At 48.5% G+C, this 16,958-nt stretch overlaps 1 long non-coding RNA gene across 2 annotated transcripts in view; it reads right to left on the reverse strand.

Annotated features, from left to right (window-relative positions):
- Positions 1 to 1,363: 1,363 nt before the first annotated feature.
- The window catches only part of LOC128910873 (uncharacterized), a 56,472-nt gene continuing 40,877 nt past the window's right edge, over positions 1,364 to 16,958 (reverse strand). For both annotated transcript variants that reach the window (XR_008466908.1, XR_008466907.1), the window contains 2 exons: positions 12,647 to 14,989; positions 1,364 to 9,182 (listed from right to left, as the gene is read on the reverse strand). This is a non-coding gene — a long non-coding RNA (uncharacterized LOC128910873). The remainder of the gene's footprint in view (positions 9,183 to 12,646; positions 14,990 to 16,958) is intronic.

A 16,958-nucleotide genomic window follows, 5' to 3' on the forward strand; every position in this document is an offset into this window, starting at 1 on the left:
GATGATTTCCTCAAGATTAAAAAAAAGAAGAAGAGGGAAGAACAGGCACTCCCGACTGTGCCTGAATTAAAGAAATGGTGTCATTTTTTTGGCTTTGTCATTATTTTCATTTCCCTCTTCTCCCTCCCCCCTACAAATTATTAAATCATTAAAATGATTAAAAAAATACCAAAGCAGATGTCTGGCCTGTTTGATCTCCAGCCTGAATAGGGAAGAAAAAGGAGTCAAGACTCTGATTATGGAAAAAAAAAGTAGAAGAGAGAAAAAAAAAATTGTAAGAGGAAAGTCATGAAGGAGAAGATTTGGCTTTGATCTCCGCACCGGCTTCGCCGGGGGGGTGCCTCTGCTGAGCAAAGCTGGGCCGTTGTGCGACTGCCTCTCAGGATCACAGGGGCAACACTTTACACCATCTGCTCAAAGGCAAACAAGTCACTCTGAGCAAGATTTCCATCCTTGGGGTATGAGAAAGCAAGCAAAATATGGATTTGATGTGTGTAGAATGAAGGTAGACCTCAAATCACAGATGCTGTTTTGACTTCGACACAACTGGCCTCCTTCAGCTGAAGGAGACTGATTAACAGCCTGCCAGCCTTGGCTGGCTCGTTTGTTTTAATTCCTAATTTGTATACTCTCCTCTTTGCCCTGCTGCAGGGAATCCAGAGATCAGGCAATGGCTATTAGAAATCAGAGCAACGGCAGCAAAGGGCACTAGCAAGCACACAGGGCTAACCTGCCCACACCACTCTCGACACTTTTCAACAGTAAAAAGTACCCTGGGAATGACAAGGGGTCATTTCTCATGTATTCGCTGCTAACACAGCCTCCAGGTGTGTTGGAGAGAGATGGAGATTTCAACTGTTTACATTTTCGCCAGGTCTCCATTTGTCCTTTGCCTTTGTGGGCTTGACATTTAAATCAGTCTCCAAAGGCTGTATGAATTGCTTTCTAGCTTGAAGGAAAATGATAAACTCCTAAAGATGGCCCGGGAGAAGGACATATTACTCAAATCCCTCCAGAATTTGGCAGTTCTGATACAAATATAAAGTGGTACCATGGTGCGTTTGGGATTGCAAGTTCCCCCTGTACCTCCAACCTCAAAGCACCACCAACGCACTCCAGCCTTCCTTAGCAAGACAAGGTGACCCCAGCCAGAGAGACAGGACAGGAATTATCCCCTGGACCTGTTTTTGTTTGTCTGACAACCAGTTATAATAGAGGAGACTATAGTGAAGATGTCCCAATCTTAGTTATCAGACGTGCTCCTTCCTGGACTATGGGTTTTACCTGCTGCTTGTAGATATCTCCCAAGTGGGTCAGGCCCTCAGCTCTCCCTCTGAGAGCCCAGCTCAGATGTTTCAGAAGGAGAAAGAAGCCCCACAAAATGCGGAGGTGGGGAAATCTGCCCCACACAGATCCTACCTGAATTACTGGTGGTGCCTGACTCAAGCTGCGAGGCACGGAGCTTCATGTATCTTCAAGGCATCTTTTAGGATTAAGCAGTTTAAAGTCTACATGACTGAAAACAGTGGATTTCTTCTTTTTGTCAGTGCAGCTCTGGGGGACAGATGAGGATGCTGTGATGTCTTAGGCACCAACACTCAACTGAATTTGTTTCTGACAGCAAACCCTCTGTGGGTGGTGAACCCTCTGTGGGTGGTGACTGTAGAAAGAGCTGCAGGTGTCTGCATCCATGCAGGACTCCTAGAGGGAAATTCTTCTTTTCAAACACTTGTGTTGAGCCAGTTTCCAGCAGATGACGCTACGGGAGAGTAATCCTCCAGCAGGATCCACGCTTCCCAAACTGTTCTGCCCTTCAGGTGCTGGATGCAAACAGCTCTGTGCTAGCTGTCCCACCAGCCCTGGCTGCCTCCCTGCATGTTGGAAAATTTGCCCTTAGCAGTTTGAATGGGAGCAGACCTGGCCTGATAATCTGCTGCTTGGAGTATACCAGGCATCTCATTTTCCAACTGGAAAAGTGTTTTACTTCAGCCCTGCTGATGAAAATTAATTGAAGACACATGTTCACAAGACCCAGAGGACATCTGTGTAAGCATTCAGTAAGATCAAGACTAACTCACACCAAGAAGTCATCTGCTTAACCAGCATCACCTGTACTGCTGAGTACAGACATGTAGAAGGCAGCCTCGGGGTGCCAGGACACCCAGCTTTCATCTTACCCGTGCCAGGAACAGCCCTGACTATCCCCAGGTATGTTTTCAGCCGTCACCTCTGTTGACACGCAGCCACCCCAGAGCAGACAGTGGCATTTGCTGAACAGCAGAAGCGGCCCCCAACTGGAGAGGGAGCCTGTATCTACTGGGACAGGCAATGGGACAAGCAGAATTCAAAAGCTAATACAAAAGATGAACAAAGCACTCAATAATTACAGCTATGCAGCACTGCATCGGCTGGGAGATGTTTCCAGGCTCAACGTGGGCTGTGGTGAGACGTTCAGAGGGATGACACACGGCAGCCAGCTCCATTTCCTCTGACTGTCCCAGCCACGCACCCTGGAGAAGACGGCTGCAGCTGGAAGGGTCACAGAATCACAGAATGGTTTGGGTTGGATGGGACCTAAAAGTTCCAACCCCCCTGCCATGGGCAGGGACACCTCCCACTAGATCAGGCTGCGCAAAGTCCCATCCAGCCTGGCCTTGAACTCTTCCAGGGATGGGGCATTGACAGCCCTGCGTCGGCCAGAGGGGTGCAGACACCCCCTGGGAGGTGGCAACTGTGCAAAGGGTCCCTGTAGAAGGTCAGAGCAGGGACACGTAGGAAATGGTCATTTTTTAGCTTGGAAAGCTTTCCTTTTGTGCCAATCTAACCGAAAGTTATGTTGGGTGGCAGGTGTCCCCCTTTCCAAAACAAGGCAGCAAACAGAACAAGACTAAAGTAAGAAAACCTCAATCATAGCTGGTCAAACAGAACATATAACTCGATCCAAGAGAAAAGATTTTGTTTCCTTTTCATGCATTTCACTTATGGTGTTTGGGGTGTTTTTGTTAAATAGTAAGCTCATTCATTAATTCAAAAATAGTAAATTTGACATTTCACAGTGGAACAGCAGCTCAACGCAATACATGGAACTTTCTCAATTTAAAGTATGTTTGTTATATTCTTTTTTTTACATTTGTTCTCCATCTTTTTTCCTCCCAAATTACCCACTGAATGTGACCCCAGTTCATAAATGGCTTCAGCCGCTGCGAGCTTTGGCCATGCTGCATTTTCACTGAATCAATGACCAGCTCGCGATATCAGCCAGCATTGCTGCTGCCGCTGAGAAAAGGTATCTTCTTATATTCTATGAACATTTCTGACATGGTCTGGGAAGTTTGCCCGCTGCCATGCTCAAGATGAGACCAAATTTTTCAAACCTGAAGGTGCTAAATCGGGCTTTTGGGTAGAGTTTTGGGCAGCTGAAGAGAATGTCCTACAGCCGGGGCTGCGAGGGTGGATGAGCCAGCACCGATGCGCTGCTGCAGCCTTGGTCCTGCCTGTGGGTGCTCCCCACAAGGGGACGGAGTGGGTAGAACATACGGAGTTTGCCTCATCAAGGCTCACCAGAGCTCATCTGGAGGCATCCTTGAGCAGCCTGATGGACCTGTCTACTTCAGGCTAGTTTGCACGTGGAAGTTAAAGCAAGTTAAATCCAAGTGTCAATTTAAATCGCGGTTGATCAAAGACCAAAAACGCAAGGCGGCATTACTCCTAGCTAAGAATTCAGCCTGCTGTCAAGTGTCCTCCCCGGCACCTCTCCCCGGCACTGTGATCTTTCCATGGCTGTCACCAGCCAAGAGCCAGAGCGCGGAGGGGATCTTTGGCTGCCGGCGAGTTGAGCACACACCGGCGCTATGAGCACGAGCAGGTCTACAAACAGGGCAGGCTGGGAGGGAGCGCTGGGCTCAGCCCTCCGTGCCTCCTGGGCAGCGGGAGCAGCCATCCCTCCGCTTGCTGCCGTGGGCAACATGTGCTGCACAGACCCGGCTGAAAAATGTGGTGAGAGCTCATCCAAAAACTCAGTGCAAAACGGACTGCTTTTAAAACCGAGATTTTAAGGGAATAGTTTCATTGCTTGAAAAGCTTCTAGCCCCAAAACAGGAATTATTGCTCATTTTTTTTCAGGAGAAAGCAGTAAAAGCATTTCTGTGCGCAAATCCCAAACGTAGGCTTTATCCAACTATGTTTTCCATAGAAAATGCTTCTCACTCTCTTGTCTGTTTTGATGTTGAAAATACCTGGTCTCGCTCACTGACAAAACTGTACCTCACAGACCCCCTCTCACTTCCAAGGAAAACAGCATCGGGTGCTCAGACAGGGAGAATCTTAGCCCCTCTGCCTCCTGTGGATTTTGCTGCTGGCTGTAAGGGGAGCGAGCCCCAGCCCAGAGCCCCCAGCACAAGCATTTGGAACCGGTTTGCTCTGCATCCCACTCCTCACTGCCTAGGGATTAAGGAAGAGAGGCGTTTAAGGCTGTGGGCTGGCGGGATGAGCTGGGGATGTCTCTGGGGCCAGGCAGCCCAGCTCCGCAGCACGGCGAGGAGACAGCAGCACCGTCCCCACCAGCTCTGGGTGCCGCAGCACAGCACTACTCCCTTCTCCCAGGGGTTTATTCTCCAGCTTGATCTCCAGAAGCCTCCTCGGAGGGCTGCCCTGGGGCACTGGGCAGCACAGCCCTTACTTTGGAAAGGAAAGCTCTTACTCCGGCAGCTGGTTTAATGCATGAGAGCTTGCATTTCATGCTACAAAGCTTCTGCTTGAAGGCTCGTTTAATACTCTTACACCAATATCTTTCTCCTGGTTCTCATAGATGCAAGTGATGTAAATGCAGTCCAGCCCACGGAGCGTGTTATTGGGCCAGTGCAGCTGCAAGTGGTCTCCCAATGCACAGATAAAGCCTGGACCACTTGGACCTCATAGTTGGACCAAAGCCATAAACAGCTTTGGGAACGCCTCATTATTGATGCTCGCAGATGGGACAAAAGTATCGCGGCAACAGTGTGCTCCTGGCTGTGTCCCAAGGAGAACCTTCCCTGGGCAGGGCGAAGGGGCATGGGGGAACATCTCTGCTCAGCTTCGATGGGTGGCTGAGTGCATTGCTGGCTGCATGGGAAGCAGAGCTCAGGGCTGCCAGGGTGACTTCTCCCCTCCGCAGCGCTCGCCTCCCTTTGGGAGCGGAGAGCGAAAACCGGGTCTGTCTGTCCACGTGCTCGCACTCCTTCCTCACCTGCTAGCGACCATTCTGCTGTTGAAGGTGGCATCTGAGCTTGCTTCAGAGCAGAAGCACATGAAAGCTGAGTTATGGAGAGACTCCTGACAGGCTGGCAGCAGTCTCAGTGACTCACTAACTTGTGATTTCCTCCGGGGTGGTTTTCCAGCACAGCTGCTGCCGGCCGCAGCACATGGCGAGCGCTGGCGGAGCGAGCACCGTGTCATTTCTCAGAAGGCCGGGCTATGTGGGCAACCTGTGCATCGCTCATGCAGATCCCCGCAGCAAACTCCAGTAATTGCCTCAGAGGATAACAGGCCATAAATCTGGGCAGCTGCACATGTGAGGCACGCATGGTCTGGCTCCTGGAATCAAAGCGCGTGTGTTTTTGCTGTTCGCAGTGGCTGAATGTGTTTCTCATTCTGGATTCCCCTTTTCGGAGGAAACTCCCTCCATCCCCCTCACTTCTCTCATCCTTTTTACGAGAGGACCTCAGGCACTCTGGCAGCGCGGGGAGAGGTTTACCCCGTTCCTGTGAGACGTCTCGCAACTGATTCGTGCTGCTTGACACACGAGGAAGCTGCACACAGAGCAACGCTGTAATTTTCTATTCAGAGCTTGCAAGAGATGCTGGAGTAAATGGTAATTCTCTGGCTTCCCAGCCCCATCTTTTTTTCCCTAGGTTTGAAATTATAGCGTTTTTTTGTTGTCCACAAATTTGATTACAAAATGCCCAGACTCCCTGGGTTACAGGTTTATTTGCAAACCTAGTTCTAGGGCCACAGACCAATTTTGTGCAAACTCAAGGCTAAGGTTTGAGTGAAAGAAGAAAGAAATCTTTTTCTTCACAACTCCATGAAGGGAAAAAACCCCGAAATTTAAAGAGGCTTTGTCAAACAAAACCTAACCTGGCCGGTCCGGGAGCCCCACACAAAGGGGCATTGTGCTCTGCTTAAGAAATAGTGAGTCCAGTCAGTCAAGACTGTGTCCTGTGCTGCCAGCAAGTTCAAGAAAGCTGGACTCAGGTAGCTAAATAACCTGATGACTTCATGTCTGAGAGCTGGGTAAAAAGTATCTTTTCCTTCCCGCTTCTTTATGGAAGGGACTCGGCGGGACAGATCAGACTGCAAACACAGCTGGTAGGAGCAAGAGGGAAAACAGAGTCAGGGAAGCCCAGCCAAGAGCCAACCCAGAGAGCGGGACTGATGGGCAATGAAACTGCTGGCGAGGGGATGCACTCGCCCGCAGGGATGATGAGCTATGAACACGGGGAGCAGAAGCAATCAGGAAAAAAAAGGATGGTTGTTCGAGATCAGTGACAGGGAGCAACAAATGCACTGGGATGGTTCAGCCCAACGCTGCAAAACACCGTAGTGCCCCAGGAGCCGTCCCTGGGGCCGTCCCTCGGAGGTGTTCCACCATGCTGCTCCCGTGAGCACGGGCAGACGGAGGGGAGCAGGGTGCAGGCAGAGGGGAGCTGAGCATGGCTGTCTGGGCTGCTGCTCACAGCTGCCAGCAGCAGTACGCTCAGGGAATGCTGCCGGTGTGCTCTGGAGGATGCCACTCCTCTTTCTGGAGGACTGCTGGGGTTTCCCGATTTGACATGCTACTCTCTCTCCCCAACATCTAGCAATGCACGCTGTTACAGCTCATGTGTTTCATTTACTGCCTGAGAGTAGAGGACACTGTTCACTAGGTGTCCTCTAGTTCACTAAGAAAACATTGAGCAGATCCCCAGGTATCTTAGTGGGGGCTTGCATTTAAGTGCCTTAATATAAGGAGCCCTAGGAATGGACTCTGACCCTTGGAAGCAAATCAGTGTCTGTTCCTACCGAAACCAAACCAGAGCAAATAAAAGCAGCGTCTCAGATCCCAATCCAGCATGTGTGCACATCACCTGTATAGCATCCATACAGTCCCTTCGTAGCATCCCAGAAACCTGCAGCGTACAAAGAGCTGCCAGCATTAAGATTTCTCAGTCCAGCCCATTGCAAAGACCCCCAAGCAAAACAAGTGGTCTCCCAGAGCCGCACGTTGCATGTGGTCTGGTTTCTCTCCCTGCCGTGCTGGTTTCCCGTAACATACCTGAGACTTCAAGCCACGCTTTAAATAAAGCAGCTGTTTTGACCACTTACAAGGAAGCAGGGAACCCAGCCACGCTTTTCCAGCCATGGAAACCACAAGAAAAGCTCTACAAGCTACTTTCCGCAGCTTTCTGACTCTCCTTCGCACAGGCCAATCCCAACGATGGCTTGGCCAGAAAAAGATTTGCAGAGCTGCATGACATAAATCCAGGGTTTCACTAACATTCGCCAAAGGATTTTCTCTCTTTTAGGAGGGTGCCTGAATCATCCTTGATGTGGAGTTAGGGAACAAAAAAGACCAGGTCTTTACAGACAACAGTATTTCTTTTTGTGTTTCTCCCTGATGAAACTGTTAGTTGGGTTTTCAAATCCCTCAGAGGAAAATGCCTCCTTCAGTGCTCTTGTCTAAATCCCTCCTATCCCTTACTTTTCATTCTTTCTAATATCCTTCCCCTTTTGTTTTCAGTTTTTCTTTTGCATTTTACTGCTGTCAAGCACAGCAGAAATACTGTTTCATTTATAGCTATAATTACCTCTCTGGTGTCCATATAAGACTGTTGATCTAGTCTAATTTGTAGCCTGTGGAAAGTCCCCCTAGAACATCGCAGGATGAAGCCTGCAAGTCATACAGGGACAACTTTAACTGTCTAAACAGAAAGCAAAGCCTTTTCTACCCGCTTTTAGAAAAAAAGCTGCAGCTTTAACAGGGAATTCCATCTCTATGGAGAAATTTATAGGTAGCTTTAAAAATATTACAGAAAAGTAAGCACTCCCTGCTTGGCGTTCCCTGGAATTGAAAGCACTCCCACCACAAGCGTTTCTCTTACAACTGAGCAGATGTTGCGCTATGGCAGTGAAAATCAAGGGTGGCTTGTTTGGTCTGGGGCATTCAACAGGACTAAGGTTTGGGGCTGCAGCAAAATCTGCTGAAAAGGTCCTGTATCATAGCTCAAGTAGATAGGCTACACAAGACAGACCTGTGGTGCCTAAGTGACCTCCAGAAGTTTTGGGAGAAAGAACTGGGAGCATGGGCAGGCCAGAGATGGGCTTTCTAGGCTTGATGGAGTGAGGGCACAAGCCAGCCAGTCTGCTGAGCAGCAGCAGGGCTCGAGCTCGAGGAGATGGGCTTGATCCTTGGGGGTTTGTCCCGTGGCTCTGGAGGAGCCTGGGATGGTGATGCGGATGAAATGCTGCCCTGGTTTTAGCCCCCTGGGAGACCTGCTGAAACCAGAGGCCTCCTCAAGCTTCATGCTGTGGAGCCTGGTGGTGCATTCTGGAAGACGTGGGTCTGCTTCCATCAGGCAAGAGAAGAAAAACAAACAGGCAAACTCAAGAGATTTCCTCCAGGATGAAGCTTTCTCAGAAAGACCTGAAATGATGCTGTGCAGCAAAATATTATCTGCTTAGAGAAGACTTTTGCTCGTCTGGTGAAAATACGGCGTGTGGGCTTTCAAATGTCCAGTTTAAGGGCTGGCAGGCATGAAAGGCAGGTGAATGCATGGCAGAAGTTTCCCTTCAGCTGGAAAAAACACAATCTCCTGCAGCTCTGACTCAGCCTTGATTCCAAGAATGTGCAGATGGTGCCGGGGATTGTCACCTCTCCTCCAGCTCGCTCACCCCCATGCGCTGGGGTGGCTGGCAAACTTTTGCTGTGCCCTGGCCCATACCCTGGCTGTTTCCACAGCCATTTGAAACCTCGGTAAAGGACTTGTATGGGTCCACATAGTCTTGGGGACTTCATTTCATACTGCGCAGGAGATGGGAAGGATAGCTTTTGTTCAGGCAGCTGGGCTGGCCAGGGATGCGGGTCACACTGTGAGAACGGTGGGCTGCAGGCTGCTGTGCCCTCCCCAGTACCAGTCACCTCTCCCACATCGGCCTCCTTGCTACCTCTGCAAAAAAAATAATCCACATGTAAAAAACATCCTTTGCTGCTTTAAGAAGGCTATTAGAGAATAGTTTAATTACTTCATTATGCACCATTTGCCTTCTCCCTTGCTTTTGGGCTGCATTAGTAATTTTTCTCCCTCTGGATTAAAAAGATTTGTTTTTCTGGTAGATGCAGAAAAACTGCATTTTGTTCCCGCTCTATTATCTGGGTTTCCCATTTGCCATTAAGACTGTTTATCACTTTTAATGGCTGTTCCTTTCTCTCTGCACAACACGACAGATGAGGAGCACTGCCATATCCTGAGCAATTCTGCAGACCAGCGGAGACCCTCCTCTCAGAGCTGTTCCCAGGCCCGGGCTCATCAATAGGTGCCACACTGCGACTGCCGCTCTGTGTCAGCTCATTTACCCACTCTTGTGCGTTCAGTCCCTTTCCTACAGCACAGCAGTGCCCCTGGTATCTCTAATAATACAACCAGGGCTAAAAAACTACCTTTTTTGCCCCAAACAGGTATTACACAAAGCTGATTTCATGTTTGGAGGCAAAACTCGTATTCCTCTCCTTGTATTTAAAGTCAGCTGTGAGAAAAGCCTGTAGAAGGTGCATGGGAAAGCGTGACAGCAGTCAGAGCTGCATTCCCTTCAGAAAACCTGGCTCCAGTGTGGTCTCAAGCAGGGCTCAGCCCCCTGCAGCGAGTCGCTCTGCCAGAGCTGGCTTAAAGGATAGACCAAGCAGGCGTCTACCCACCCCCAGGAAAAGCTTGGGCTGCTAAAAAGCAAGCTTGCTGAAGTAAAATATTTATTCTCAATTTCCTGTTAAATTTGGCAGGAACAATGAATTTTTTCTTGTAGTATTTTATTAGGAGATAGGGATTTAATGGGAAAACCCAGCAAAACATAATCTGCCTCTCCTAGCAAACAGGGTAAATCCAGGGCCACGTTTCCGTCTCCCAGCTTTAACAAGGACATAGCCCTTGGCTTTACCCTTGGACATTGCAGAGAAACCTCTGATCCGGTGGATGGAGGCACGACTTCACAGCCAGCAGGTTGTTAGCAACAAGCCCCTCAAAAATACCTTGAGGAATGGCATTTAGGGAAACTAACTACCTCTGGCAAGAGCAGCTGCAGCGCTAAGGTCACCACGTAAGCCGGCTTGCCTGGCACTGCTCTAGCCTTTGCCAAGCAAGCCAGACTCGTGGCCAAGCTTTCAGACAGCAGCGTAAACGCAGTCCTGAAACGGCCTCTGGCTTGCAGCAGGCAAAGAAGGTAAAACACAGTGACTTATTTTCCAGTTGAAAAAGAGTGAAGTACCTTTGTGCTGCTTTGACAGAACTGGTAAGTTATTTCTTTTCCCTACTTTCCTGTAAAGCACCAGAAACAAGTTAAAATACGAATGTGCATCAGTGACCCGAGTGCAACAATAGACACTGAGGACCTCCCCACTTAGGCTTGGTTGTAAACCTAGTGCTTTGTATGAAATATTACAGAGTGATTCATCACCGGGTAATTAGGCTTTAATCCAACTGCAGATTTATCCACTCAATGATTAAACCTGTCCTGGTTGCTAAAGACCTCCTAATAACAGAAGCACTGTTTTTTTGTTCTGATTTAGAACATTTAAGTCCCATATCAAGCTATTAACATGAACTGAAGGTTGGTTTATAACCTAAGGAAGCAATATAAAGCTATCAGCATTCATTTTGCGTTGGGCAGCATGAAAACTGTTGCATTTACCGTGCCACCACCTTGCCCCACAGTTCATCTCAGGAAAGCTTTTGATAGCTCCCTGCCTCCCCTTTTCATCCAAGCACATCCCCTTCCTGAAACCTGTCTCCTCAGAGCCTTTTCTCCAGGAGGACAAGATTATTTGCAGTACGAGAACGCAGCAAGCTAGAGGCTCTGTATCTCCAGAGGCACCCACAAGTCAGTCCTAGGCCAGATGCCACCCACATAGGTTTATCTCCATTTTCTATTTGGACCCTCTTAGAGTCCATCACTTTTCTGTTGCCCTCAGTCTGATCTCAGACACTCTCTTCTCACCTCCCTTTCTCCTATCCCTAACACAGAAGCTCCTGGACTGTGGCCAAAGACAGAAAGCTTCCATGCCCAGAAGAGCCTCCCTGCCTCAGAGCACCCCATCTCCATCCCCCTTCCACGGCAGCAAGCCAGGCTGCTCCCCCTGCCACTTTCATAGCCAGGACAGGGGTGTAACTCACCCAGCTCAAGTGAGATCAACTACCCTTAACATGACACACCTATGGGCCTTATTTTCCAGTTTTGGAGTCCCTCCTCTTGGTTTAAACCTAGCCTTACACATCAGGCACAGCCGAAGGCCAGCAAGATCTGCGCATCCTGTGCTTTCCCAACACCAAGTGAACCAGGAGCATGGCTATGAAAAGTCACCATGCAGAACTCCATCCTGCTTATACCACGCAAACACTTTTTCTGCACTAATGGAAAGCTTATTATCACCTTCCTTGAAAGATCCCACCTTTTAGTTCAGCATGCAGAAGATGAATGCAGTGAATACAGAGCTCCTTTAGCAAGCAGCCTTATGAATGCTGTGGATCCTGCAGAAAATTTGGGGAGCACTGGCAGACACACAGCAGCGGGGACCAGGATTCACTTGGGAAATGAGCACCCAGCCCTTTGGCAACTTGGGGGCTGCCAAATACAAGTTCCCTCCATTGCCAGGAAGGCAGCTGGCTTGTGCACAAGGGACGAAACCCTGCTACCTGCGAGCTTTCCACTCCCTGCCGGGGAAAGCAGCCAGGGCTTTGCACACAGCAGGCCAGAACATCACTGGGCTCTCTCCTGAATTTCCAGCTGGCACATCCTGAGTCAACAGAACCCCTTTCCCTGGAGTGTCTGCAAGCAGATTTGTAAGTAAGGTCAGGCTGTGCCACCCCTTGCTGACAGCACTCCTGCCCCTGGGGTCCGGCTCCGGCGAGGAGCGGGGCTGTCTGTGCCCCGGGGTGCCAGCGCCCCTGGGGTCAGCTCTCATGGAGAGGCTTTTTTTCCACCTTGAATTAGTTTGCCCCAAACCCATTGTGAATACAATGGAAAGTTTCATGCTGTGCAAAAAGCTCCTTCCCATAAAGCAAACATCTACGGATGGAAAGTTTTCGTCCAGTCTAACGCCAGAGCTGGGAAAGCAGAGCTGCACGGCCGCACCAGGAAAGAAAACCCTCCAAATTGCTGTACCCACGACGCAGGGGAGAGGAGGAGACGATTCTACACGAAGCAAACAACTGTGGTGGACAGAGAGCACCCTGCAAAAGTCCCATTTACAGTTGCCCCCAGTACACCCCAGTATGCAGTCCAAAGTGCAGGTCTTGGTCTGTGTAACCTGCACGGACTGATAACATGCCTCCATTTGAAAGGACACACCACCCCCCTTTCAACTCCATCCATTTTGTGTATTTAATAGCTTCAAAGACACTTGTGCTAACGGGCTAGATCTTACCTAGCGAACAAGATAACCATCGCTGCGCACCAAAGCCTTCAGCAAAGTCAATATTGACAGAGCTGCCCTGGCTGCATCCTGCCTGGCTGGGACTCCCAGGTGTGCAGCAAAGGCTCTCCTCCGGGAACCGCTCAGGTGGGGACCAGCCGAGATTAAAACACAGGCGCCGCGGAGCGTGTGAGACAGGAACAGTGACAGCAACACGGGGTTTCGCAGTTCCTCAGGCACGAGCAGTTGTCTCAGCTACCAACATATAGGAAAAGTTGTGTATGTAAATTACTTGCAGGCCAGCGTACACATTATTGGTTTTAATAATCAGATGCAAATGGAAAGAGCGATCCAGTAATTATCCCCATGTTACAAAAAAACACACATAAGCCATAGGACATGACAACTCTGCGTATGGAAGCAGCCTGTAGCTTTGCTTTCTCCCTGCCTCACAGTATTTTTCACTTGTTCCTCTATCCCAAACACATGTTCACCTTCCAAGTACTCTGAGGCTTCCTTTGCAAAACTCCCAGGCTGAACAGCCAGTCCCCAGGGGTGCAGACAGTCCCACTGGAGCTGGTATCAGCCCCCAACCTGAACATCACACCTGGTTCACCTCTCACAAGTCACTCAGCACACTGCTCACAGGCCAGGCTTTCGGGTTTGTGTTCCTGCAGCACACTGGAAATACTCCCCCAGGGGCAGACATGAAACAACTGGAGACAGGAGGTCTGGGGTGGACCCCAGCTCTCCCAGAAGCATGTTGTGCAGTGCAGGGGTCTCCCGCACAGTCAGAAAGTAAAGGCAATATCGGGTGGTTTAAGAGAGGGATCACACACCGCAAATAGCAAACTTCCAAAAAAGCAGCTGCTCCAAATAGTTTGCAAGCAGCTTCTGCACTGAAACAGCACTTGAGAAGTCCGGAATGATAAATGTTGAAAGGAAAAGTCAGTTCAAAGAGAAACACTGATCCTCCCGCAGGAAAAAAAAAAACCTTGGGGGAAAAGAGAGATAAAGATCATAAACAATTAAAGAGCAATGGTTACTGAATATACTACCCCTGTGATTAGGGCTCCTGAATCTGTTTATCAGCAGTGAGATGGGTGCAATGAATACTGCATAGCCAGAAGCACCCAAATTGTTGATGAATCCTGAAGAGCTCTGTCAAAACACAGCATGTCTACAAATGGAAATACTAGTGTCCCTAGCATTATTGGCTGCTCCAAACAGGAAACCTTTAGTGTGAACTTCATGGTAAACATCTACGTCCAGCATTTAGTTCTGCCCTTCGGAGTGAAGACAGGAGAAGTGAGTTTGTTCAGCCAGAGCCTTTTCCGAGCCCACCATGGAGAACAGGATTTGTGATGAGGTCTGGGCTCAATGGTTAACCAGTCAGATTAATAAATGCCAGGAGGAGGAAATAACAGGCAAGTTAAACAGAGGAGAAAAATGTCTCCCCACCTGGCTAGATAGCAAAAGTTTACAAGAAATCTGTGCCTTGTGGATAATTCTCCCCAGCTCTTATTTAATGTTGTTTTAGAAGGGTTGATTGCAGCATCTTTCCAGTACAAAGGTGGTGGGGTTTTCCATGCCGGCATGTTGCTGGAGGATCCCAGCCATTTCCTTCTCTCTCCTCACTTCCTGGTGGAAATGAAAGATGGGACACATGCCAGCTGGCAGGACCTCTTACTTCAGCAGTATTGTCTGCTGAAGGATGGTTGATTATAAAACAACATTTATTTTGTTCCGTGGGAAAATATTATATTTTTATACATTTATTGTTGAGATTTTCTTTCTTTTTTTTTTTTTTAATATTTTGCAACTTCTCATGCCGTTTTTCCAGCTGTTGCAGAACAGAGGTACCTGAGCACTTATCTGAGTTAGCAAGGAGCTGGAGAGCTGTGCGCTGCAGAAAGGAGGGGTGATTCCAGGTACATGCAAGAAAACCAGTGGAACATCCAGTGGATGGAGGTTCAGGGGAAGCTTTTTGTTCCTGTGATCCACCCTAACCCGCCTGCTCCCCTTATGTGAGGATGTATTTGAGTACTTAGATAACAAGACCTCTGTTCTTCATGCTTGGGAACAGAGTCCAAAATAGTTAGACAGTGCATGTCTATAGTGAAGCCGACTGCGTGACTATGTGGAGATGCAGGGACACTCATGATGCTGCCAAACTCTCCAGCTCAGATGACACCAGGGACAGATGAAGGTCCTCCTGGGCCATCTGTCCTGGTAATTACCTTACGTTTTGGGAGCACTGTGCTGTGCTCTGTGCCGCAGTGACAAGCCTGCTAACAGCAGTTCCCAATTTCAAGCCATCCAGTGTATTCACCCGTACTGCCATCACAGCACTGCCTACAACACAGAGCATAAAGATTTAGTGATGCTTTGAATCAGGTTAAAGTCATGCAGGTAAATAGTGACTTAGTCTTCACACATATATACTGTCTTTCAATTTTGTTGCAAGAGCTTCTGTATAAAAAGCCGGAAAAGCAAGAAACTAACATCAAACTGAGCCTGTTCCTGCTAAAATTCCTGGCGAGTTTAGACTAGTGGAAATGTGAAAATATGCTCCTTAGAATGGAAAAAGATCTGCTACTTTCTAGAGATTTTTCTCCCTGTACTGCCTGCTTTTGAGTATTTCAGTCTTCTCTCCCAGGCCAGACTAACAGATGGCTTCTAAGACACTTTGCTGACTCTACCCACCAGGATACTGAAACTGATGAACCAAAGGAAAGCCAGTGGGAAGTAATTCTGGGACTCTGTGGGCTATTTCTGCTACACAAAAGCCTATTGCTCCGGCTCTGTCCTTAACACAGACGCAGCATGCCCCATCCCTGCATCCAGCAGCTGCCACGTGCTCTCCCCACACACAGGATGACGGCTTGTGCCCGGCGGGCACGCGGGGGGGGACAGGCTCCTAGCTGGGACAGGCTCAATAAGGCTCTTGTCTTATTCAGGCTTGTGCTCAGTTGTGTCCTGGAACTCTGGAGCCCTCTGCTCATCCTGACACAAACCTGGGAATGAAAAAAGATGACAAGGCACAGGAAATTTTTCTGTATGAGCAGAAAGGATGTGGGGATTATACTCCTCCAGCTCAGAGCAAGCTGCTAGAAGGGAAAGAATAGAAACTTCTTAACAACTGTTCTTTACTGAGGCCCCAAATATATAACAGTAAAAGCAAAAAGGCAAAACTCAAGGTATATTACGTGCACTACCAGCTGCTGCAGCTATGGAAAGACAAAGCTGTGTGTTTAACAGGGAGATGACGCTGACCTTTAATGCTGCTGAAAAAAAAGTGATTGTTCCGTAAATAAGAGAGCTGATGAATAATATATGCAGTGTTTTTTTTTTTCTTCAGGTATGTGAACAGCTTTTGATTTATTTTCATGTATGTATTTGAAATATTTCTGCAGCCTGACTGAGCCTTGGTTTGGAAACAGCTTTTCAAGTTCAGTGCAAACACTTGCTATTCAAAATTGGAGCAGCCTGGTTATTTCAGATGGGACACATAAGTCAGGTATCATGATTTCTTTGGCCAAATGAATGCAAATCTTGGAAACACTTCAAACGGTCCTTTTTATAGGTTTCAAACTCACTTTAGGTAAACATTTGCCATGCCAGTAAGTTCATTTGCTGAAAATGCAACAGAAAATGAATACAAAAGCATTGCAAATACTGCAGTCAGCTGAAACGCAGACCGGGGCAGACTCTGACACTATGGAGATCTCTGTCTGGCTGCACAAAACTTCAAGAGCGTCCTTTCAACAGGACCCGTGGTTTCCTTAGCCTGTCACTGCTACGATGTGCTGAAATCTGCCGAGTCACACAGCTCTAAGTGTTGTACAGCTCTATCATCACGTACTGCTGTCACATTGGGTGTATCAAGTAACAGTGAAAACGCGTAGGGCCTGCAACAGGAAGGTAGTCCCGCATCAGAGACTGCTCGCAAACTCATCTTTTCTTTCAAACAAATTAATCCCAAGTATTAGTGACTCTTGCCAAAGTATTGATCTGCTCTGCTACCAGTGACAAACACAGATGCCTGGGAAGCACAAACTCCGGTCCTGCAGTAGTGCCTGGATGTCACCTTGCAGGCTGCAGCTCTTCCACGTCACCCGGACGTTTTGCTGGCTGTAGCTATAGGCACCTCGCCTGCCTTTCACTTCAGTGCACAGCACCCACCTCGCTAATGCTCCGCATTGCTGTACCCCTCACCTCCCAGTCCTATGGTTGAACAGGACCTACACCAGAAATGAGCCAGGGGTTGCAGAGATACTCATACAGTGAAAACTTATTTTACATTTTCAGCCTAAAAATATAT

The sequence above is a fragment of the Rissa tridactyla genome, chromosome 6 (assembly GCF_028500815.1).
Source record: "Rissa tridactyla isolate bRisTri1 chromosome 6, bRisTri1.patW.cur.20221130, whole genome shotgun sequence".
NCBI lineage: Eukaryota > Metazoa > Chordata > Aves > Charadriiformes > Laridae > Rissa > Rissa tridactyla.